Genomic DNA, 24,834 nt, shown 5'->3' on the forward strand with positions numbered 1-24,834 from the left:
AAACAGGGCCACGCGTACGCGCACTCCACGCGCACGCGTGGAAGGCCACAAAACTCATCAACGCGCAAGCATCATACGCGCGGACGCGCAGATTGAAAAATAGCCAAACAGCGCGTATGCGTCAGCCACGCGTACGCGTGGGTGCACTTGCGCCCCAGGCACAAAACTGGCACAATTCTGGCACAACTCTCGGAAAAATGGCTGGGCATTTGGTGAAGCGCATCGACGTGCCCGCGCACACCACGCGCACGCGTGGATGGTGCCTTCTTGAAGAACGACGCGTACGCGCCAAGTACGCCTACGCGTGGAGGGTCATTCTGCTAAAAATTTTCTAAGTTAAAAGCTGTAGAATTCACAGATTCAACCCCCAATCTTCCGACAGACATAACTTTCTCATTTTAAATCATTTTTCGCCCGTTCTTCGAACGGCATGGACATCGTGGATCCAATTTCACTTTTAAACAAGTTTGGCACAATACGGAAATCCACAGTCCAAGTTATGTCCCATCAAAGTATGCCCAAAAACCATGTTTTCACACAAAACCACAAAGTGCCATTTTCAAAACAAGCCATTTCCAACTCTTTTCAAAATCAACCAAAACATGCCAATTTCATCCCTTTCTTTGAAATCAATCAAAATATACCAAAATCAACATCAAGCCTCCTCAACTCACACATTAACACTTTACCACAATTCACAAAACATCATCCCACCATTTTAACCCACTTCACCCAAGTGGCTCAAACTCAAACACATTTACATATCATATACTCTTCCTCATGCCAAATTTCAACAACACTATTTCCAATCAACCATCATTATACATAATCAATATCATACTCATTATCACGTGGTTTCACCCACAAATCAATCTTAATCATTCCTCAAGCATATATCACAACATACGTATCTCTAATGCATCATCATACCATCAATCTAAGGCATCAATAATCATAATCACATATATGACCACATAATATATCTCAACCAAAACCAAACATACCTCATCTACATAATTTCACCCAAAATTACCAAATTCCACACTCTAACTCCCCAAACCTTATTATTCAATAACCAACCCAATCATTCATATATTCATTATCTGAAATTCATCCAATCACTTGTGACATCATATAATGCACACGTCAACTTACCTTCCTTACCTCTTTCCGACCTCCGGCCCAAAATTCACGGCCTCCGGCCCAATTTCACAATTTAAATGCATAAACCACAAATCAATACTCATTACCCAATACATCAAATTTTCAATACACCAAGCATACAAGGCCACACAATTCTCAACCCAATCATTAAACTCATATTACATACCAACTATGCATATTAGCACCAACCATTTACACAATTCAAACTTAATCCTAGGGGCATCTCGCCTAGAAATTCTCATCACACCACACAGTACTTAAATGAAACTTAAACCGAACCTCTTGTAGCCAAACCAATTGAGCCTCTTCTTTGGAAGTCTTCACCAATCTTAGCTCCAAGCCTCACCAAAGCTCCTCAAGCAATACCAATCTCCCAATTGTGCACCAACATCACCAAATACACTAACATAACCAATATCACATACATACATCAACCTAGGGCTCATAAAATGACAAATCACAAGGGTTTGAGCACTTCTTACCTCAGCCCATATGAAGTAGGGATATAACCCGCTTAGAATCCATGTGTATTTCTAAACACCCAAAATCACAAGATTTCAACACTAACTATCCAAAAATATGTAACAGTGGGGAATTTCGAAAACTAGGCAGAGATGAATAGAATACTCACTACAAAACTTAGATAGAGTTGTAGAGGATGAGAAGAGCGACGCGTGGCCGCAAACAGCTCGTCAATCGGAGCTCCGTAGCTCAAGTTATGGTGGTTTGAAGATCAAAGAGAGTTAGGTTTTCTCTCTTCTCTTCTCTCTTCCCAAATCAGCGCCCCAACCCTTCCTTTTAGGGTAAAATGAGCTGAAATGCTCATAACTAATGTTTATATATGTTGAGTCTTGGGCCCACTTAGGCTCGGTTCACTTATTTTTGTTCGTTGGCCCAATTTTGGGCCAAAACCCTTTAAGATTAGCGCTCTAAATTGCACTTTAAAAATTTCTACCTCCCCTAATTATAATTCCTCATTCCTTAATCTTATTTACTCATAATCAATTTCCTCAACTGTAGTACCAGACAGATCTTAGTCGGTACTGCTGGTCAAAATTCTACTGCGCGCTTTTATGCAGAAAACTATGTTTTTCGACTCGGAAAAATTCACTGAATCCAAATATCATATTTAAATTATCAAATTCCAATTGCCAAATCTTCCAAGCATATTCGCTCCTATTTAACTCATTATTTAATTAATTTCGGTTAGACCGGGTATTACAAGTTACAATCCCATAGCTCAACTATTAGTTATCAAATTAAGGAAATGAAAATATAAAATAACTAAAAAAGTAATTATCAAACAGATACTCTTACCAGGTTGAAGTTTTTTTGCAACTCGAAAAGCTTCAGGCCTATCAAAGTTTTCCTTTCGATCTCTATATAAGTGTATTTCTTTCATTGCCTCAGCTGAATCTAAATTATTAACCTTGTAATGCAATGTAACAAGATCAAGTAAACCTTGCATGACATCAGGTGCTTCTTCATAATTTTCATCAAAAAAGCAAGCAGGATTCAAGAAATAAGCCGCTACATGAAGATCTTTTTTCAAATGTTTGTCCCATCTTGCGTTGATAATCTCTATGTAAGGTTGATATGTAGTCTTACAATGTTTGAACATTTCTTTGATTCCATTTTCTGACCTCAGCATACCTTTATAAACAATTTCCAATGATGGTTTATCATCGGCATCTACCAACCTCAGCAATTTGATCAACGGACTCACAATTTTGCATGCAGTAAAACAATCATCCCAAAATTTGTTGTCTAGGATAATTGCACTCACAGCTCTACCATTAGCACTCCTTCCTAATTTGTGTCCAGTAAAGTTTGTATCAACAACCAATGCTTGTAAATCCATTTTGCGCTTGAAGATACTCTTCAATGTGATGAAGACAGTGGCAAAACGAGTTGCACCTGGACGAACAATCTCCTTTCAAGTAGTTCTTTGTCTTAGCTAGGACAAGAACACCGTATGATTATACACAAACACAGTAATCTTTGAAGCACGTGTTGCAAAGTTAGAAATATGTGGCATGCTGCTTATATCCTTTAGAATAAGATTCAAGTAATGAGAAGCACAAGGTGACCAGTGAATATTTTTGAACTTCTTATTAATAAGCCTACCAGCAGCAACATAATTTGCCTCATTATCAGTCACTACATGATCAATATTATCAGGTCTAATCTATTTAATCACCTCCAAAAACAAGTCACACAAGCTTGAAGCATTTTTTTTACCACATTTGAAGCATCTACAGACTTTACAAGGCACAACCCTTTCAAACAATAAACCAAAAAATTAATCAATGTTCTTTGCCTTTGATCTGTCCAACCATCAGCCATGAGGGTACATCCAGTTTCTTTCCAAGCAAACCTATAGCTATCAACAACTATTTGACACGCCCTTTTGAGATCAGCTAATAAGTTAACCATCAGCTTATCATAAGAAGGACCTTTATAACCAGGCCCAATGCCAGCAACACCATCAGACATATCTTGAAAAAATGGTGACATAACCGCATAGAAAGGAATCCTACAATCTAAAAGCCATCTATCCACTCGCTTATCAACTTCATGAAGTGCCTCTTTGTTTTGAAACACACTTTTCATAATTGGTTGACTTTCTGGAGTTGTTCTTGGTACAAACATAGGAGGAATAATGGTTTTTGCTTTCTTTTTGGGATTGCCTCCAATCACCTGCTTAGTTGGTAACTGACTCGGAGTTTGTTGTTCTTCTTGCGTTATTGCTTCGTTAATTGCATCCTCAATCTCATCACTACCCTCTTCATTGAAATTTACTTTTCTTTTACTACTTTCAATTTTCTGAATCTCTTTCAATAAACCTTCCATTTGTTTTTCTACCTCATAAGGGACCTTAGAATATTTCTTAATATCTCCACCTATCTTCGCCAAATACTTTTTCATTCTATTAATTCCCCCGCCCCAAAAGTACTCAGACAAAATAAGCATTGGTAATGCGGTTTTCCATTTATATTTTGTAAAGCAACATATCTCCAAGCAGGATCAGTTTTTCCCCGAACATTAGAAGTATGTGATTGACTTTCGTTAGATCCGGGAGGAAGAGAAGGTTCATTCGAAGCTGAGTTATTCTCAGCATTATTATTCCTAGGTAGTTCTTGGTTGATACTCTCATCCATACCCAAACATTACTAGCAATCTAATAATGGTTTTTTCCAATTACAATATCACAACAACCCACTCCAACCCAATAATCTCAAGTTCACAACAAACAACATCCAAAATTATTCAAAATTATTAACAATTATTCAATAAACAACAAAATTCAGTTCAGTAAACAAAGAAAAATCATTTCAGTAAACAACAATTATTAAACAAAGTTCAAAGTTTAGTTCACAGAGCTTCACATACTTCACACTTTACAGTTCAATATCACTATATTAGTATATCAGACTTCACACTTCAGTGACTTCAGTTCACAGAGCTTCACAGATTCAAACAATTATTCAATCATACTCATTAGGGAGACAAAATCATGCAACAGTTATTCAATCAAACAATCAATTTTTCAAAAAATTACCTGGAAGCTCAAAGACACCTTCAACAGAGCATGCAAGAGGGAGACAAAGACATCGAGTGGCCAAGACGAGGAGCAATGGTGGAGCACCTTCGAACTGAGTGACCGACAGAGCTAGTGCTGGCGGTGGCGTGGCTACGCAACGGAGGCTTCGACGTTCCCACCGTGGTTGCGCAATGTAAGGGAAGGAAGGTTGTGATGGCTACTTCGCGATGGAGGGGAAGGGAGCGAACCCTTTCGCTACAACGGCGGCATGAGGCGGTGGCTGGACAGATGTGAGGGATGACCAGGAGCTCAATGAGAATGGGAGGGAGCCCTGTTGTGTGAGAGAGGTGTTCTGGACTTTTGAAAGCTGGATTTGGGCATCAGATGGAGTTAAGGATAACTGGCTAAGTGCAGAGGTTGAAATGGCAACATTTGGCTATCCATTCAAAAATCCGACGGGGTCACGGTATGGTTCAACTGACCGGTTCTTGGCCGGTTCACCGGTTCAACTCTGGTTTTTGAAATCTCCGATTTTGCTATTTGCCCGAGCCATATTTCTTCACGGTTTATGGTTCAACCGGTTCGACCGGCCGATCCGAACCAGTTTTTAGAACCTTGTTTGGGATACAACCAAATCCTGATGTATAAGTTGGATAAAGAGAATACCTCTTTCATTACTCCCAGGGCAAACTACTACTATGTGGGAATGTCTTTTGGATTGAAAAATGCTGAAGCCACATATCAAAATTTAATGAACAAGGTGTTCTCATTTCACCTCGAGAAATTAATGGAGGTCTATGTGGATGATATGCTTGTAAAGACTAAGGAAGAAAATTCTGTTGCCCAACCTTGCAAAAGTGTTCAACATGATGAGATTAAATCCCTGATATAAGGATTATCGTGGGTCTAGAATTTATTAAAAAATAATCTCGTCGAAGTATAGTTCCAAACCGACAAATAACCCTCAATCAAAGTTTAATTTTGGTTGTCACAAGTTCAACCCAATAAAAGTAACCGAAAGTATTGCTCCCGGGTCATTCTCCCTAGGAATTGCAATCAAATACTTAATTATTGGTTGAGTTTCACGGGGTGAGTTGATAAAAATGCAAGAAATTAAATGACAAGAAATTTAAATGACAATAAAGTAAATCAAACAAATAAATATAACAAATACTAAAGAGGCATTCATGGCAAGGATTAAGAATCAAGGTTTTCTATCCTAGTCATTAATTATGACACAATAATTATCGAGAGATATTCCTATTTCGTTATCTCTAACATTAGGAGAAAGTCAAATAAGACTTGTTAATCTCAATCCATAAGTCCTAATCAACTAACTAATTGCATTCACAAAAGATTACTATCAATGGAAACAATATTAACTAACAACTCTAGATCACCAACATAAGTTGGGTATTAATGACTCAAGATTGCCTAATTTCTCTTTCCAAACCAAGAATGAAAAAATCTACTCTAAGCCTAATCCAAGCATTTTATCAAACACTTGGTGTGCATAAAAATAAAAGAATATTAAATTGCAAGAAATATAAAATCTAAACTACCAAATGCAAGAAAATAGTAACTATAACTCAAACAAGCATCAATAAACATGAAAACATAAAATTGTATTAAATAGAAATCAAAATTAACAAGAGTTTATAAAACTAAAAAGTGACATAAAAAGGGAATTAACAAGAAGAACTAAGAGAACAAAGATGTAAGAACAAGAAATTGCAATGAAAACTAATTGAAAAAAAGAATTAAACCCTAAATCTAAGAGACAATTAAACTAAGAACCTTAATTTCTAGAGAGAAGAGGGAGCTTCTCTCTCTAGAACTAACCTAAAGCATGTTTCTTACACTACTCTAATTGCTCCCCCCTTCATGCTTCTTGAATTTGGCCTCTAATAGCTTTACAAATGAGTTGGATTGGGCTCCAACAAGTCTAGAAATTGCCCCTAGCGTGTTCCTTTAATGAGGTCACGTGACAAGTGTCACGTGTACGCGTGGCCTAGCGAAATTCCTTCCTCATGCGTACGCGTGATGCATGCGTATGAGTGGCCATGATTTCCACTAAATCCTCATTTTTTCATGAATTCTCCATTTTGCATGCTTTTTCTTCACTTCTTCAATCCAATCTTTGCCTTCTAAGCCTGAAATTACTAAACAAACATATCAAGGTATCAAATGGAATTAAAGAGAATTAAATTTAGCAAAAGGCCGGAGAAACCTCTAGAAAGAGGAAAGGGAAGACAATTGCTTCCACATCCGAGTCATGGAAGATGGAGAGATTCATCTCATAAGCCCATCACTAAGAAAAGGATGGAGCAAACAAGAGAGCCCTCTCATGGACCTCAACAAGAGCATGAGGAAATTCCTCATCATAAAATCCCTGAGATGCCTCAAGGGATGCAATTTCCTCCACAAAATTATTGGGAGCAAATTAACACCTCCCTAGGAGAATTGAGTTCCAACATGGGACAACTAAGGGTGGAGCACCAAGAGCATTCTATCCTCCTCCATAAAATTCAAGAAGATCAAAGAGCTATGAGGGAGGAGAAACAAAGGCAAGGAAGAGACATTGAGGAGCTAAAGCACTCCATAAGATCTTCAAGAGGAAGAGCTAGCCGCCATCACAAAGGTGGACCAGTTCTTTAATTTTCTTGTTCTTTATTTTTCTGTTTTTCGTTTACTATGCTCTATGTTTATTCATGTTTGTGTCTTTATTACATGATCATTAGTGTTCAAGGGTCTATGTCTTAAAGCTATGAATGTCCTATGAATCCATCACCCTTTTTAAATGAAAAATGCTTTAATTACAAAAGAACAAGAAGTACATGAATTTCGAATTCATCCTTGAGATTAATTTAATTATTTTGATGTGGTGACAATACTTTCTGCTTTCTGAATGAATGCTTGAACAGTGCATATGTCTTTTGAATTTGTTGTTTATGAATGTTAAAATTGTTGGCTCTTGAAAGAATAATGAAAGAGGAGAAATGTTATTGATAATCTGAAAAATCATAAAATTGATTCTTGAAGCAAGAAAAAGCAGTGAAGAACAAAGCTTGCAAAAAAAAGGTGAAAATAAAAGGAAAAAAAAAAGAAAGAAAAGAAAAAGCAAGTAGAAAAAGCCAAGACCTCTTTAAACCAAAAGGCAAGAGCAAAAAGCCAATAACCCTTTAAACCAAAAGGAAAGGGTAAAAGGATCCAAGGCTTTGAGCATTAATGGATAGGAGGGCCCAAAGGAATAAAATCTTGGCCTAAGCGGCTAAACCAAGTTGTCCCTAACCATGTGCTTGTGGCGTGAAGGTGTCAAGTGAAAAACTTGAGACCGAGCGGTTAAAGTCGTGGTCCAAAGCAAAAAAAAAAGAGTGTGCTTAAGAACCCTGGACACCTCTAATTGGGGACTCTAGCAAAGCTGAGTCACAATCTGAAAAGGTTCACCCAATTATGTGTTTGTGGCATTTATGTATCCGGTGGTAATACTGAAAAACAAAGTGCTTAGGGCCACGGCCAAGACTCATAAAGTAGTTGTGTTCAAGAATCAACATACTGAACTAGGAAAATCAATAACACTATCTGAATTCTGAGTTCCTATAGATGCCAATCATTCTGAACTTCAAAGGATAAAGTGAGATGCCAAAACTGTTCAGAGGCAAAAAGCTACTAGTCCCGCTCATTTAATTGGAGCTAAGTTTCATTAATATTTTGGAATTTATAGTATATTCTCTTATTTTTATCCTATTTGATTTTCAGTTGCTTGGGGAAAAGCAACAATTTAAGTTTGGTGTTGTGATGAGCGGATAATTTATACGCTTTTTGGCATTGTTTTTTGGTAGATTTTAATATGATTTAGTTAATTTTTATTATGTTTTTATTAGTTTTTATGCAAAAATCACATTTCTGGACTTTACTATGAGTTTGTGTGTTTTTCTGTGATTTCAGATATTTTCTAGCTGAAATTGAGAGACCTAAGCAAAAATCTTATTTAGAGGCTGAAAAAGGACTGCAGATGCTGTTAGATTCTGACCTCCCTTCACTCAAAATGGATTTTCTGGAGCTACAAAAACCCAATTGGCACGCTCTCAGTTGCGTTAGAAAGTAGACATCCAGGGCTTTCCAGAAATATATAATAGTCTATACTTTGCCCGAGTTTTCACGACGCAAATTAGTGTTCAAATGCCAAGTTCTTGCCCTATTCTGAAGTTAAACGCCAGAAACAGGTTACAAACCAGAGTTAAACGCCACAAACAGGCTGAAACCTGGGGTTTAACTCCAAGAGAAGCCTCTACACGTGTAAAGCTCAATGCTCAGCCCAAGCACACACCAAGTGGGCCCCGGAAGTAGATTTCTGCACTATCTGCACTTAGTTACTTATTTTCTGCACTATCTGCACTTAGTTACTTATTTTCTGTAACCCTAGCTACTACTTTAGTATAAAAACAACTTTTAGAGACTTACTATGTACCTCATGACATTTTTACACTTTACATTGTATTTATGATGGCATGAGTCTCTAAACCCCATGGTTGGGGGTGAGGAGCTCTGCTGTGTTTCGATGAATTAATGCAATTACTACTGTTTTTCATTCAATCACACTGGTTTCTATTCTAAGATATTCACTCGCACTTCACCCTGATGAATGTGATAATCCGTGACACTCATCATCATTCTCACCTATGAACGCGTGCCTGACAACCACCTCCGTTCTATCTGCACTAGCTTGAGTGTGTATCTCTTAGCCTCCTGGTTCATGATCAGAGTCTTCGTGGTATAGGCTAGAATTATTGGCGGCCATTCCTGAGATCTGGAAAGTCTAAACCTTGTCTGTGGTATTCCGAGTAGGATCTGGGAAGGGATAACTGTGATGAGCTTCAAACTCATGAGTGTTGGGCGTAGTGACAGACGCAAAAGAATCAACGGATTCTATTCCATCATGAGTGAGAACCGACAGATGATTAGCCATGCGGTGACAGTGCATTTGGACCATTTTCACTGAGAGGATGGATGGTAGCCATTGACAACGGTGATCCACCAACATGCAGCTTGCTATGGAAGGAGACCTGCGTGCGTGAAGAAGAAGACAGTAGGAAAGCAGAGATTCAGAAGACAGAGCATCTCCAAAACCTCAATCTGTTCTCCATTACTGCATAACAAGTATTATTTATTTTATGTTAATTACTTTTCATAAACCTAACCATTTTTATTATTAATTTCCTGACTAAGAATTACAAAATAACCATAGCTTGCTTCAAGCCGACAATCTCCGTGGGATCGACCCTTACTCACGTAAGGTATTACTTGGACGACCCAATGCACTTGCGGGTTAGTGGTACGAGTTGTGAAAAGTTTGAATCACAATTTCGTGCACCAAGTTTTTGCAAAAACTTAGTGCACAAAATTGTGATCTCAACGGCGCCAAAAACTTGGTATGCACGAATGTAAACTGAACTCCTTTTCACAACTCCGCACAACTAACCAGCAAGTGCACTGGGTCGTCCAAGTAATAAACCTTACGTGAGTAAGGGTCGATCCCATGGAGATTGTCGGCTTGAAGCAAGCTATGGTCATCTTGTAAATCTCAGTCAGGCAGATTCAAACGGTTTTGAGGTTTTGATAATTAAAATATAATCAAAACAGAAAATAAGATAGAAATACTTATGTAATTCATTGGTGAGAATTTCAGATAAGCGTATGAAGATGCTTTGCTCCTTCTGAATCTCTGCTTTCCTACTGTTTTCATTCAATCATTCATACTCCTTTTCACAGAAAGCTGTATGTTGGGGGATCACCGTTGTCAATGGCTACCGTCCATCCTCTCAATGAAAATGGTCCAAATGCGCTGTCACCGCACGACTAATCATCTATCGGTTCTCGATCATGTTGGAATAGGATCCATTGATCCTTTTGCGTCTGTCACTACGCCCAACACTCGCGAGTTTGAAGCTCCTCACAGTCATCCCTTCCCAGATCCTACTCGAAATACCACAGACAAGGTTTAGACTTTCCGGATCCCAGGAATGGCTGCCAATAATTCTAGCCTATACCACGAAGACTCCGATCTTTCAGAATGGAGGCTCAGAGATAGACACTCAAGCTATTGCAGTTAGAACGGAAGTTGTTGTCATGCACGCGTTCATAGGTAAGAATGATGATGAGTGTCACGGATCATCACATTCAACAGATTGAAGTGCGAGTGAATATCTTAGAATAGGAATAAGCTGAATTGAATAGAAAAGCAATAGTACTTTGCATTAATTCATGAGGAACAGCAGAGCTCCACACCTTAATCTGTGGGGTGTAGAAATTCCACTGTTGAAAATACATAAGTGATAATGGCGTTCATTGGCTTCATCCCCAGAGAGGGAACCAGAATGACCAAGACTCCGAATACAATAGTAAAAAGTCCTATTTATACTAAACTAGTTACTAGGGTTTACAGAGATAAATAAATGATGAAGAAATCCACTTCTGGGGCCCACTTGGTGTGTGCTTGGACTGAGCATTGAGCTTTACACGTGTAAAGACTTCTCTTCGAGTTAAATGCCAGGTTGCAGCCTGTTTGTGGTGTTTAACTCTAGTTTATAACCTGTTTCTGGCATTTAACTTTAGAATAGGGCAGGAAGTTGGCGTTTGAACGCCAGTTTGCATCGTCAAAACTCGTGCAAAGTATGGACTATTATATATTGCTGGAAAGCCCTGGATGTCTACTTTCCAACGCAATTGAGAGAGCGCCAATTGGGTTTATATATCTCCAGAAAATCGATTTCGACTGCAGAGAGGTCAGAATCCAATAGCATCTGCAGTTCTTTTTTAGCCAGAAAATACCTGAAATCACAGAAAAACACACAAACTCATAGTAAAGTCCAGAAATATGATTTTTATTTAAAAAATAATAAAAATATAATAAAAATTAACTAAATCATACTGAAAACTATGTAAAAACAATGCCAAAAAGCGTATAAATTATCCGCTCATCACAATACCAAACTTAAATTGTTGCTTGACCCCGAGCAACTGAAAATCAAATAGGATAAAAAGAAGAGAATATACTATAAATTCCAAAATATCAATGAAACTTAGCTCCAATTAGATGAGCGGGACTAGTAGCTTTTTGCCTCTGAACAGTTTTGGCATCTCACTTTATCCTTTGAAGTTCAGAATGATTGGCATCTATAGGAACTCAGAATTCAGATAGTGTTATTGATTCTCCTAGTTTAGTATGTTAATTCTTGAACACAGCTACTTTATGAGTCTTGGCCGTGGCCCTAAGAACTTTGTTTTCCAGTATTACCACCGGATACATAAATGCCACAGACACATAACTAGGTGAACCTTTTTCAGATTGTGACTCAGCTTTGCTAGAGTCCCCAATTAGAGGTGTCCAGGGTTCTTAAGCACACTCTTTTTGCTCTGGATCATGAATTTAACCGCTCAGTCTCAAGCTTTTCACTTGACACCTTCACACCACAAGCACATGGTTAGGGACAGCTTGGTTTAGCCGCTTAGGCCAGGATTTTATTCCTTTGGGCCCTCCTATCCATTAATGCTCAAAGCCTTGGATCCTTTTATTTTACCCTTGCCTTTTGGTTTAAAGGGTTACTGGCTTTCTGCTCTTGCCTTTTGGTTTAAAGAGCTCTTGACTTTTTCTGCTTGCTTTTTCTTTTTCTTTCTTTTTTTTTTAATTTTTTTCGCCATTTTTTTCGCAAGCCTTGCTTTTTCACTGCTTTTTCTTGCTTCAAGAATCAATTTTATGATTTTTCAGATTATCAATAACATTTCTCCTTTTTCATTATTCTTTCAAGAGCCAACAATTTTAACACTCACAAACAACAAATTCAAAAATATTCACTGTTCAAGCATTCATTCAGAAAACAAAAAGTATTGTCACCACATCAAAATAATTAAACTAATTTCAAGGATTAATTTGAAATTATGTACTTCTTATTCTTTTGTAATTAAAATATTTTTCATTTAAGAAAGGTGATGGATTCATAGGACATTCATAGCTTTAAGGCATAGATATTAGACACTAATGATCATGTAATGAAGACACAAACATAAATAAAATTAAAGCATAGAGAATGAAAACAAAAATAAATAGACAAGGAGATTAAGGAATGGGTCCACCTTAGTGAGGGTGGCGTCTTCTTCCTCTTGAAGAACCAATTGTGCTCTTAAGCTCCTCTATGTCTCTTCCTTGCCTTTATTGCTCCTCCCTCATAACTCTTTGATCTTCTCTAATTTTATGGAGGAGGATGGAATTCTCTTGTTGCTCCACCCTTAATTGTCCCATGTTGGAGCTTAATTCTCCTAAGGAGGTGTTGATTTGCTTCCAATAGTTTTGTGGAGGGAAGTGCATCCCTTGAGGCATTAGTGGTTATGGAAAAACAAAAAAGTAATGATTTTTCCACACCAAACTTAAAATGTTTGCTCGTCCTCGAGCAAAAGAAAGAGGAAAGGAGGAGAAGAAGAAGAAATGGAGGAGATGGAGGTGTGTGGTGGGTTCGGCCAAGGGTGGTGGAAGTGTGTATGAAAAGGTGTGAAGAGGAGAGAAGAAGAGGTGTGGCAGGTGGGGATCCTGTGGAGTCCACAGATCCTGAGGGGTCAAGGACTTATCATCCCTGCTCCATTGAGGCGTGCAAAAACGCCCTTAGAGTGCAATCCTGGCGTTTAACGCCAGATTGCTGCTTGTTTCTGGCGTTAAACGCCAGCTTTTCTCCCTTTCTTGGCGTTAAACGCCAACTTAATGCTCTGTTTTGGCGTTAAACGCCAGTCTGGTGCTTGTTTCTGGCGTTTAACGCCAGCTTGATGCTTCTTTCTGGCGTTAAACGCCCGTCTGATGCTTCTTACTGACGTTTAAATGCCAGTAAGCTCTTCCTCCAGGGTGAGCTATTTTTAATGCTGTTTTTTATTCTGTTTTTGATTTTTCAGTTATTTTTGTGGCTTCACATGATCATCAACCTACAAAAAACATAAAATAATAATGGAAAATAAATATATATAATTAGATAACATTAGGTTGCCTCCCAATAAGCGCTTCTTTAATGTCAATAACTTGACAGTGAGCCCTCATGGAGCCTCACAGATAATCAGAGCAAGGTTGGGGCCTCTCAACACCAAACTTAGAGTTTGGTTGTGGCTTCCCAACACCAAACTTAGAGTTTGGTTGTGGCCTTCCAACACCAAACTTAGAGTTTGGTTGTGGCCTCCCAATACCAAACTTAGAGTTTGAATGTGGAAGCTTTGTTTGACTCTGTATTGAGAGAAGCTTTTCATGCTTCCTCTCCATGGATACAGAAGGAGAACCTTGAGTCTTAAATACAAGGTAGTCCTCATTTAACTGAAGGACCAACTCTCCTCTGTCAACATCAATCACAGCTTTTGCTGTGGCTAGGAAGGGTCTGCCAAGGATGATAGATTCATCCTCATCCTTCCCAGTGTCTAGGATTATGAAATCAGCAGGGATGTAAAGGCCTTCAACCTTTACTAGCACGTCCTCTACTAGCCCATAAGCCTGTTTCATTGATTTGTCTGTCATCTCTAGTGAGATTCTTGCAGCTTGTATCTCAAAGATTCTCAGTTTCTCCATTACAGAGAGTGGCATGAGGTTTATCCCTGACCCCAGGTCACACAGAGCCTTTTCAAAGGTCATGGTGCCTATGGTACAAGGTATAAAGAATTTTCCGGGATCCAGTTTCTTCTGAGGTAATGTCTGCCTCATGAATGCATTCAGTTCATTGGTGAACAAGGGGGATTCATCCTCCTAAGTCTCAGTACTAAATAACTTGGCATTTAGCTTCATGATTGCTCCTAGATACTTGGCAACTTGCTCTTCAGTGATGTCTTCATCCTCTTCAGAGGAAGAATATTCATCAGAGCTCATGAATGGCAGAAGGAAGTTCAATGGAATCTCTATGGTCTCTGTATGAGCCTCAGATTCCTTTGGTTCCTCAAAGGGAAACTCCTTTCTGTCCAGAGGACGTCCCATGAGGCTTTTCTCACTGGGACTCACATCCTCCTCACTCTCTCCAGGTTCGGCCATGTTGGTAATGGTTATGGCCTTGCACTCTCTCTTGGAATTTTCTTCTGCATTGCTTGGGAGAGTACTGGGAGGAGTTTCAATAATCTTCTTACTCAGCTGACCCACCTGTGCCTCCAAATTTCTAATGGAGGAGCTTGTTTCATTCATGAAACTTAGTGTGGTCTTGGATAGATCAAAGACTATGGTTGCCAGGCTAGAATGGCTCTGTTCAGAATTCTCTGTCTGTTGCTGAGAAGATGATGGAAAAGGCTTGCTATTGCTAAACCTGTTTCTTTCACCATTATTATTGAAGCCTTGTTGAGGCTTCTGTTGGTCCTTCCATGAGAAATTTGGATGATTTCTCCATGAAGGATTATAGGTGTTTCCATAGGGTTCTCCCATGTAATTCACCCCTGCCATTGCAGGGTTCTCAGGATCATAAGCTTCTTCTTTAGAAGATGCTTCTTTAGTACTGTTGGATGCAGCTTGCAATCCATTCAGACTCTGAGAAATCATATTGACTTGCTGAGTCAATATTTTTTTCTGAGCTAATATGGCATTGGTGCACGAATTGTGAATCACACTTTTCACAACTCGTACCACTAACCAGCAAGTGCACTGGGTCGTCCAAGTAATACCTCACATGAGTAAGGGTCGAATCCCACGGAGATTGTTGGTTTGAAGCAATCTATGGTTATCTTGTAAATCTTAGTCAGGAAGTCAATTATGTTTATCAAGTGAATTGCGAATAACCAGGAGAGCATGAATTTAAAGTTACTTGTTATGCAGTAATGGAGAATATGTTGGAGTTTTGAAGATGCTTTGTCTTCTGAATCTCTGCTTTTCTCTGTCTTCTTGTTCACGCACGCACATCCTCCTATGGCAAGCTGTGTGTTGGTGGATCACCGTTGTCAATGGCTACCTTCCATCCTTCCAGTGAAAACTACGCTCACGCGCTCTGTCACAGCACGGCTAATCACCGGTTGGTTCTCAATCCGGTTGGAATAGGATTCACTATCCTTTTGCATCTGTCACTAACGCCCATCCTTCAGGAGTTTAAAGCTCGTCACAGTCATTCAATCCTTGAATCCTACTCGGAATACCACAGACAAGGTTTAGACTTTCCGGATTCTCATGAATGCTGCCATCAGTTCTAGCTTATACCATGGAGATTCTGATTACGGAATCTAAGAGATACTCATTCAATCAGATATAGAACGGAGGTGGTTGTCAGGCACACGTTCGTGGTTTGAGGAAGGTGATGAATGTCACAGATCATCACCTTCATCACAGTTAAGCGCGAATGACCATCTTAGATAGGAACAAGCGTGTTTGAATGGAAAACAGAAATACTTGCATTAATTCATCGAGACACAGCAGAGCTCCTCACCCCCAACAATGGGGTTTAGAGACTCATGCCGTCAGAGAATACAAAGTTTAGATCTAAAAATGTCATGAGATACAAAATAAGTCTCTAAAAGTTGTTTAAATACTAAACTAGTAGCCTAGGTTTACAAAAATTGGATAAACTATGATGGATGATGCAGAAATTCACTTCTGGGGCCCACTTCTGTGTGCTGGGGCCCACTTGGTGTGTGCTGGGGCTGAGACTTAAGCAATTCACGTGCAGAGGCCATTTGTGGAGTTGAACGCCAGTTTTTGTGCCAGTTTGGGCGTTCAACTCCAGTTTTTGATCCTTTTCTGGCGCTGGACGCCAGACTTGGGCAGAGGACTGGCATTGAACACCTGTTTACGTCGTCTATTCTTGTGCAAAGTATGGACTATTATATATTGCTGGAAAGCCCTGGATGTCTACTTTCCAACGCAATTGGAAGAACGCCATTTCGAGTTCTGTAGCTCCAGAAAATCCACTTTGAGTGCAGGGAGGTCAGAATCCAACAGCATCAGCAGTCCTTATTTCAGATAGGAACTTAGAATTCAGATAGTGTTATTGAGTATCCTTATTTCAGTATGATGATTCTTGAACACAGCTATTTTATGAGTCTTGGCCGTGGCCCTAAGCACTTTGTCTTCCAGTGTTACCACCGGATACATCAATGCCACAGACACATAACTGGGTGAACCTTTTCAGATTGTGACTCAGCTTTGCTAAAGTCCCCAATTAGAGGTGTCCAGAGTTCTTAAGCACACTCTTCTTTTTGGAGTTGGACCTTGACTTTAACCGCTCAGTCTCAAGTTTTCACTTGACACCTTCACGCCACAAGCACATGGTTAGGGACAGCTTGGTTTAGCCGCTTAGACCAGGATTTTAGTCCTTTAGGCCCTCCTATCCACTGATGCTCAAAGCCTTGGGATCCTTTTCAATTGCCCTTGCCTTTTGGTTTTAAGGGTTATTGGCTTTTTCTGCTTGCTTTTTCTTTCTATATATATATATATATATATATATATATATATATATTTTTGCAAGCTTTGTTCTTTGCTGCTTTTTCTTGCTTCAAGAATCATTTTTATGATTTTTTCAGATTATCAATAACATGTCTCATGTTCATCATTCTTTCAAGAGCCAACATATTTAACAGTCTTAAACAACAAATTCAAAAGACATATGCACTGTTCAAGCATTCATTCAGAAGATAGAAAGCATTGCCACCACATTTAACCAATTAGAATTTCTTTTATTGAACTCGAAATTTTATTGCTTCTTATTCAAGAGATCTACTATTTTATTCATGTTTAATGATGATGAGAAAAATAAACTATAGCTTAATTGGAGATAAAATCAAATAGATACTAATTACTATTATATGACTTCTAAGGTAAACTTTTATAAGGACACTGTCACAGAGTTAAGGCAGAAATTGGAAATTAACAACCTTTATTCTGGGGGCACGGGGGTTCCTCTGATCCTTGGGATGCTTGGTCCTACAAGAGAAGACTTTTGGCGCTTCAGTTCCCTTAAGTCACGCCCCTGCTCCTCTTGTTCTTTAAACATATAGGTCAGCATTTGACTGTGTTCCTTCTGTTGTTTTATTATTTGCTCCATAGCTTCCTGTATCTTGGTGACAGACGTCTCAAGATATTCCCAATATTCCGCTTGAGGAATCTCTGGGAGGAATTCATGTGCTCTCTTCTTGATAGGATCCTCCTGTGCTTGTTGTCTCTCCATTGATGCTTTGGTGATTGACTTTTCAATTAGGATATATTCAGTTATTCCCATCCTTACTCCAGCGTCCTTGCAGAGCAGAGAAATCACGCTTGGATAACCCAACCTGGCCTCTTTTGAATTTTTGTTAGCAATCTTATAGAGCTCAGTTGAAATCAGCTGATGAACCTCCACTTCCTTTCCCATCATGATGCAATGGATCATCACTGCTCTTTTAACTGTGACTTCAGAGCGGTTGCTAGTAGGCAACAGAGAACGCCCAATGAAGTCCAGCCATCCTCTGGCAACTGGTTTGAGATCCTCTCTCTTGAGTTGATTTGGGACGCCCTTTGTGTTGGTGGTCCACCTGGTTCCAGGGATACATATGTCCTCTAGAATTTTATCCAGGCCAATGTCTGCTCTCATCATCCTCCTGTTGAAGGAGTCTGGATCATCCTTTAGCTGAGGTAGCTTTAATATCTCTCTGATCTTATCAGGGGTGGTGTGAACAATCTTTCCCCTGACCGTGGTCCGAAATTCATAGTAGGCAGTTCCAGATAGTTTTTGCTTGTCAGTCTACCACATATTAGCATAGAACTCCTGGACCATGTTCCTTCCTACTTTCGTTTCAGGATTAGCCAGGACTTCCCAGTTCCTGATTCGAATTTGTTCCTGGATCTCCGGATATTCATCTTCTTTCAGATCGAATCTAACTTCCGGGATCACTGATCTCAGACCCATTACTTTAAGATAATGGTCTGAATGTTCTTTAGATAAGAACTTCCCTTAATTCCAAAGTGGTTTTGGAACGCTCTCTTTCTTGCCTCTTGGAGTGGATTGTTTTCCTTTGGGAGCCATGATCTTAGTGATCTCGGATAAACACACCAAACTTAGAGGTTTGCTTGTCCTCAAGCAAAAGAAAAGAAAGGAGAGGGATAGAAGGAGATCGAGGTGCACTTGTTGATGGAGGAGGGGGAGGCCGAACCCAATTTTAAAGGGGTGGGGGGTGGGTTTTCGAAAAATTGGAAGAGATAAGATAAAAAGATTGAGTTGAAAAAGATAAGATAGAAGATAGAGTTTAATTTTGGAAAGATATGATAGATTTTTGAAAAAGATAACTCTGAATTTTGAAAAAGATAATATGGATATTTGAAAAAGATATGGATTAGTTGAAAAGATTTTTGAGTGAAAAAGATAGATTTGTTTTCAGAAAAGATTTTGAAAAGAGTTGGATTGAATTTGGAAAGATGGATTTTTAGAAATTAAGGATTTTAGAAATCAGGGTTCTTGACATGTTCATGTAAAAAAATCATGCATTGAAGCATAAAATTTGAAATTAAAATGGAAATACGTGTGGGATAAATGGATTTGGCTCCTCCCTGTCTTCCTGGCGTTTGAACGCCCAAACACTGCTTGTTTTGGGCGTTCAACGCCCAAATGCTGATCTCCTGGGCGTTCAGCGCCCAGTTGCTGCCATTACTGGCGTTCAACGCCCATTGGGCGCCTGTTTCTGGCGTTGAACGCCCAGATTGCTGCCCTTACTGGCGTTCAGCGCCCAGTGGATGCCCATTTTGGGCACTGAACGCCCAAAATGCCCCTTTACTGGCGTTTTCTTGCCATTGAGCTCCCTATCTCTGTTTTGTGTGCAGATTCCTTCTGTAACCCTGTAAACTTATACAAATGATTCTGTACCTTAGTGTCAGTAAACTTTATATAAACAAATAAAAATAAAAATAAAAATAGGGCAAAAATGCTTAGAGGATTGATGCCCCATGGCTGGGTTGCCTCCCAGCAAGCGCTTCTTTATTGTCTTTAGCTGGACCATGCTGAGCTTTTAATCTAGCTTCAGCCTTGAGCATTCTTGCTCAATGTTGCCTTCAAGATAATGCTTGATTCTCTGTCCATTGACAATGAACTTCTTATCAGAATCAATATCTTGAAGCTCCACAAAACCATATGGTGACACACTTGTAATCACGTATGGTCCCCTCCACCGGGATTTCAGTTTCCCGGGGAATAGCCTGAGTCTAGAGTTAAACAACAGGACCTTCTGTCCTGGTTCAAAGATTCTAGATGACAGCTTTCTGTCATGCCATTTTTTTTATTTTTCTTTATAAAGCTTGGCATTTTCGAAAGCTGTGAATCTGAATTCCTCTAGCTCATTTAGTTGGAGCAATCGTTTTTCTCCTGCTAATTTGGCATCAAAGTTTAGGAATCTGGTTGCCCAGTAGGCCTTATGTTCCAGTTCCACGGGCAGGTGGCATGCCTTACCATACACGAGTTGGTATGGAGAGGTCCCTATAGGGGTCTTGAATGCTGTTCTGTAAGCCCACAGAGCATCATCCAAGCTTCGTGCCCAATCCTTTCTACGGGTATTTACTGTCCGTTCCAGGATTCTCTTTAATTCTCTGTTAGAGACTTCAGCTTGCCCATTGGTTTGTGGATGATATGGAGTGGCCACCTTGTGGCGAATTCCATATCGAACCATGGCAGAGTAAAGCTGTTTATTGCAGAAGTGAGTGCCCCCATCACTGATTAACACTCTAGGGACACCAAACCTGCTAAAGATATGTTTTTAGAGGAATTTCAGCACTGTTTTAGTATCATTGGTGGGTGTGGCAATAGCCTCAACCCATTTTGATACAAAGTCAACTGCCACCAGAATATAAGTGTTTGAATATGATGGTGGAAAAGGTCCCATGAAGTCAATTCCCCATACGTCAAACAACTCAATTTCCAAGATTCCTTGTTGAGGCATGGCGTAACCATGAGGCAGATTACCAGCTCTTTGGCAACTGTCACAATTACGTACAAATTCTCGGGAATCTTTATAGAGTGTGGGCCAATAGAAGCCACATTGGAGGACCTTGGTGGCTGTTCGCTCACCTCCGAAATGGCCTCCATATTGGGATCCGTGGCAATGCCACAGGATCCTCTGTGCTTCTTCTCTAGGCACACACCTACGGATAATTCCGTCTGCACATCTCTTGAAGAGATAAGGTTCATCCCACAAGTAGTACTTTGCATCAGTAATTAATTTCTTCTTTTGTATCCTGTTGTACTCCTTGGGTATGAACCTTGCAGCTTTATAGTTTGAAATATCGGCAAACCATGGTGCTTTCTGAATGGCGAATAAATGCTCATCAGGAAACGTCTCAGAGATCTCAAGGGAAGGGAGGGGCGTCCCTTCCACTGGCTCTATCCGGGACAGATGATCAGCCACTTGGTTCTCTGTCCCTTTTCTGTCTCTTATTTCTATATCAAACTCTTGCAGAAGCAATACCCATCTGATGAGCCTGGGTTTTGAATCCTGCTTTGTGAGTAGATATTTAAGAGCAGCATGATCAGTATACACAATCACCTTTGATCCTACTAAGTAGGATCTGAACTTGTCAATGGTGTAAACCACTGCAAGTAATTCCTTTTCTGTGGTTGTGTAATTTTTCTGGGCATCATTTAAAACGCGACTAGCATAATAAATGACATGCAGAAGCTTGTCATGCCTCTGTCCCAATACTGCACCAATGGCATGATCACTGGCATCACACATTAGCTCAAATGGTAATGTCCAGTCTGGTGTAGAAATAACTGGTGCTGTGACCAGCTTAGCTTTCAGTGTTTCAAACGCCTGCAGGCATGCTGTGTCAAACACAAATGGCGTGTCAGCAACTAGCAGATTGCTTAGAGGTTTTGCGATTTTTGAAAAATCCTTTATAAACCTCCTATAGAATCCTGCATGCCCTAGAAAGCTTCTGATTGCCTTAACATTGGCAGGTGGTGGTAATTTTTCAATTACCTCTATTTTTGCTTGATCCACCTCTATTCCCTTGTTTGAGATTTTATGCCCAAGAACAATTCCTTCAGTCACCATGAAGTGACACTTTTCCTAGTTTAAAACTAGGTTGGTCTCTTGGCATCTTTTCAGAACAAGTTTCAAGTGATCAAGACAGGAGCTGAATGAGTCTCCATATACTGAGAAGTCATCCATGAAGACTTCCAGAAATTTTTCCACCATGTCAGAGAAAATAGAGAGCATGCATCTCTGGAAGGTTGCAGCCGCATTACATAGCCCAAATGACATCCTTCTATAAGCAAACACTCCAGATGGACATGTGAATGCTGTTTTCTCTTGATCCTGGGGATCCACTGCAATCTGGTTGTAGCCTGAGTAGCCATCCAGAAAGCAGTAATAATCATGACCTGCTAGTCTTTCTAGCATCTGGTCTATGAATGGTAAAGGAAAATGATCCTTTCTGGTGGCTGTATTGAGCCTTCTGTAGTCAATACACATGCGCCACCCTGTAACTGTTCTTGTAGGAACCAGTTCATTTTTTTCATTATGAATCACTGTCATGCCTCCCTTTTTTGGGACGACTTGCACAGGGCTCACCCAGGGGCTATCAGAAATAGGATAAATAATCCCAGCCTCTAGTAACTTGGTGACCTCTTTCTGCACCACTTCCTTCATGGCTGGATTTAGCCGCCTCTGTGGTTGAACCACTGGTTTGGCATTGTCCTCCAATAGGATTTTGTGCATGCATCTAGCTGGGCTTATGCCCTTAAGGTCACCTATGGACCACCCAAGAGCTGTCTTGTGTGTCCTTAGCACTTGAATAAGTGCTTCCTCTTCCTGTGAATTTAAAGCAGAGCTTATGATCACTGGAAAAGTGTCATCTTCTCCCAGAAATGCATATTTCAAGGATGGTGGTAGTGGCTTGAGCTCGGGTTTAGGAGGTTTTTCCTCTTTCAGAAGAAAGTTCAGAGGCTCTTTCATGTCCTCTGAATCCTCCAAATCAGGCTGAACATCTTTAAAGATGTCTTCCAACTCTGATTCGAGACTCTCAGCCATGTTGATCTCTTCTACCAAAGAGTCAATGAGATCAACTTTCATGCAGTCTGTTGATGTGTCTGGATGCTGCATGGCTTTGACAGCGTTCAACTTAAACTCATCATCATTGACTCTCAGGGTTATTTCCCCCTGTTGGACGTCAATGAGGGATCGTCCAGTTGCTAGGAAGGGTCTTCCTAGAATGAGAGTAGCACTCTTGTGCTCCTCCATTTCCAGCACAACAAAGTCAGTGGGAAAGGCGAATGGCCCAACTCTGACAATCATGTCCTCAATCACGCCTGATGGGTATTTAGTGGAACAATCAGCAAGTTGGAGACATATCCGGGTTGGTTTAACTTCTTCAGTTAAGCCAAGCTTCCTGATAGTGGATGCAGGTATCAGGTTGATGCTTGCCCCAAGATCGCATAAAGCTGTCTTGGTGCAATGACCTTCTAATATGCATGGTATCAGAAAACTCCCAGGGTCTTTAAGCTTTTCAGGAAAGCTTTTCAGAATGACTGCACTGCATTCTTCAGTGAGGAGAACTCTTTCTGTTTCTCTCCACTCCTTTTTATGACTCAAGATTTCTTTCATTAACTTGGCATAAGAAGGTATTTTCTCAAGTGCCTCTGCAAATGGAATCTTTATTTCAAGAGTCCTTAGATAATCTGCAAAGCGAGTAAATTGCTTATCCTGCTCCTCTTTCCGGAGTTTTTGAGGATAAGGTATCTTGGCTTTATATTCCTCAACCTTAGTGGTTAAAGAAGCCTTTTTAGAGGGGTTGTTATCAGCACTTGTGTGTGTCTGATCCCTCACTGGCAATTGAGTGCCAGAGTCAGAAGCTGGAGTGACGTTAGACGCCAGCTCACTGTCTGTTCCAGGCGCCTGAACGCCAGAAATGTGCCCATTTTGGGCGTTCAACGCTGGATTTTGCCCCATTTGGGCGTTCAACGCCAGATTTTTGCCCATTTCTGGCATTGAACGCCAATCCTGCCTTGTTTCTGGCGCTGAACGCCAGTTTTGGGCATGGTCTGGGCGTTCAGCGCCAGCCTTCCACCCATTTTCTGGCGTTTTAGTGCCAGAATTATTTTTCCCTGGGCTCTTATTGTCCTCAGGTGAATCTTTGGTGGGTCGCTCATTTCTTGAATTTTTGATGCCTTGAGGTGGGGTATTTAGTGTTTTCCCACTCCTCATTTGAACTGCTTGGCATTCTTCTGCTATTTGCCTTGATAGCTGCTGCTTTGTTTGCTTAAACTGTTTGTCCATATGTATATTAGCTATCCTTGTCTCCTGTAGCCTGTCCTTGAATTCAGCTAACTGCTTTGTTAGAAAATCCAATTGCTGATTGAATTCAGCAGCTTGTTTTACAGTACTGAATTCAGCAGTTACTGTTTTAACCTCTTCATTCATGGAAGGGTTGCTGCTTAGATACAGATGCTGATTCCTGGCAACTGTATCAATGAGCTCTTGAGCCTCTTCAATTGTCTTTCTCATATGGATAGATCCACCAGCTGAGTAATCTAGAGACATCTGAGCTCCTTCTGCAAGCCCATAGTAGAAGATGTCTAACTGAACCCACTCTGAAAACATTTCAGAGGGGCATTTTCGTAGCATCTCTCTGTATCTCTCCCAGGCATCATAAAGAGATTCTTTATCTCCTTGTTTAAAGCCTTGGATGTCCAGCCTTAGCTGTGTCATCCTTTTTGGAGGAAAATACTGATTCAGGAATTTTTCTGTCAGTTGTTTCCATGTTCTTATGCTGGCCTTAGGTTGGTTATTTAACCACCTCTTAGCTTGATCTTTTACAGCAAATGGAAACAGTAATAGTCTGTAGACATCCTGATCTATTTCCTTTTCATGTACTGTGTCAGCAATTTGTAGAAATTGTGCCAGAAACTCTGTAGGTTCTTCCTGTGGAAGACCGGAATACTGGCAACTTTGCTGCACCATGATAATGAGCTGAGGATTCAACTCAAAGCTACTAACTCCAATGGAGGGTATGCATATGCTACTCCCATATGAAGCAGTAGAGGGGTTAGAATATGACCCCAGAGTCCTCCTGTACTGTTCATTTCCACTTATGTCCATGATGGACAAAGGGATATAACTTGGATTGATTTACCTTTTTAATTATTTTATTTTATAGAAAGAGGACAACTTAACCAAAA

The sequence above is a fragment of the Arachis hypogaea genome, chromosome 11 (assembly GCF_003086295.3).
Source record: "Arachis hypogaea cultivar Tifrunner chromosome 11, arahy.Tifrunner.gnm2.J5K5, whole genome shotgun sequence".
Lineage (NCBI taxonomy): Eukaryota > Viridiplantae > Streptophyta > Magnoliopsida > Fabales > Fabaceae > Arachis > Arachis hypogaea.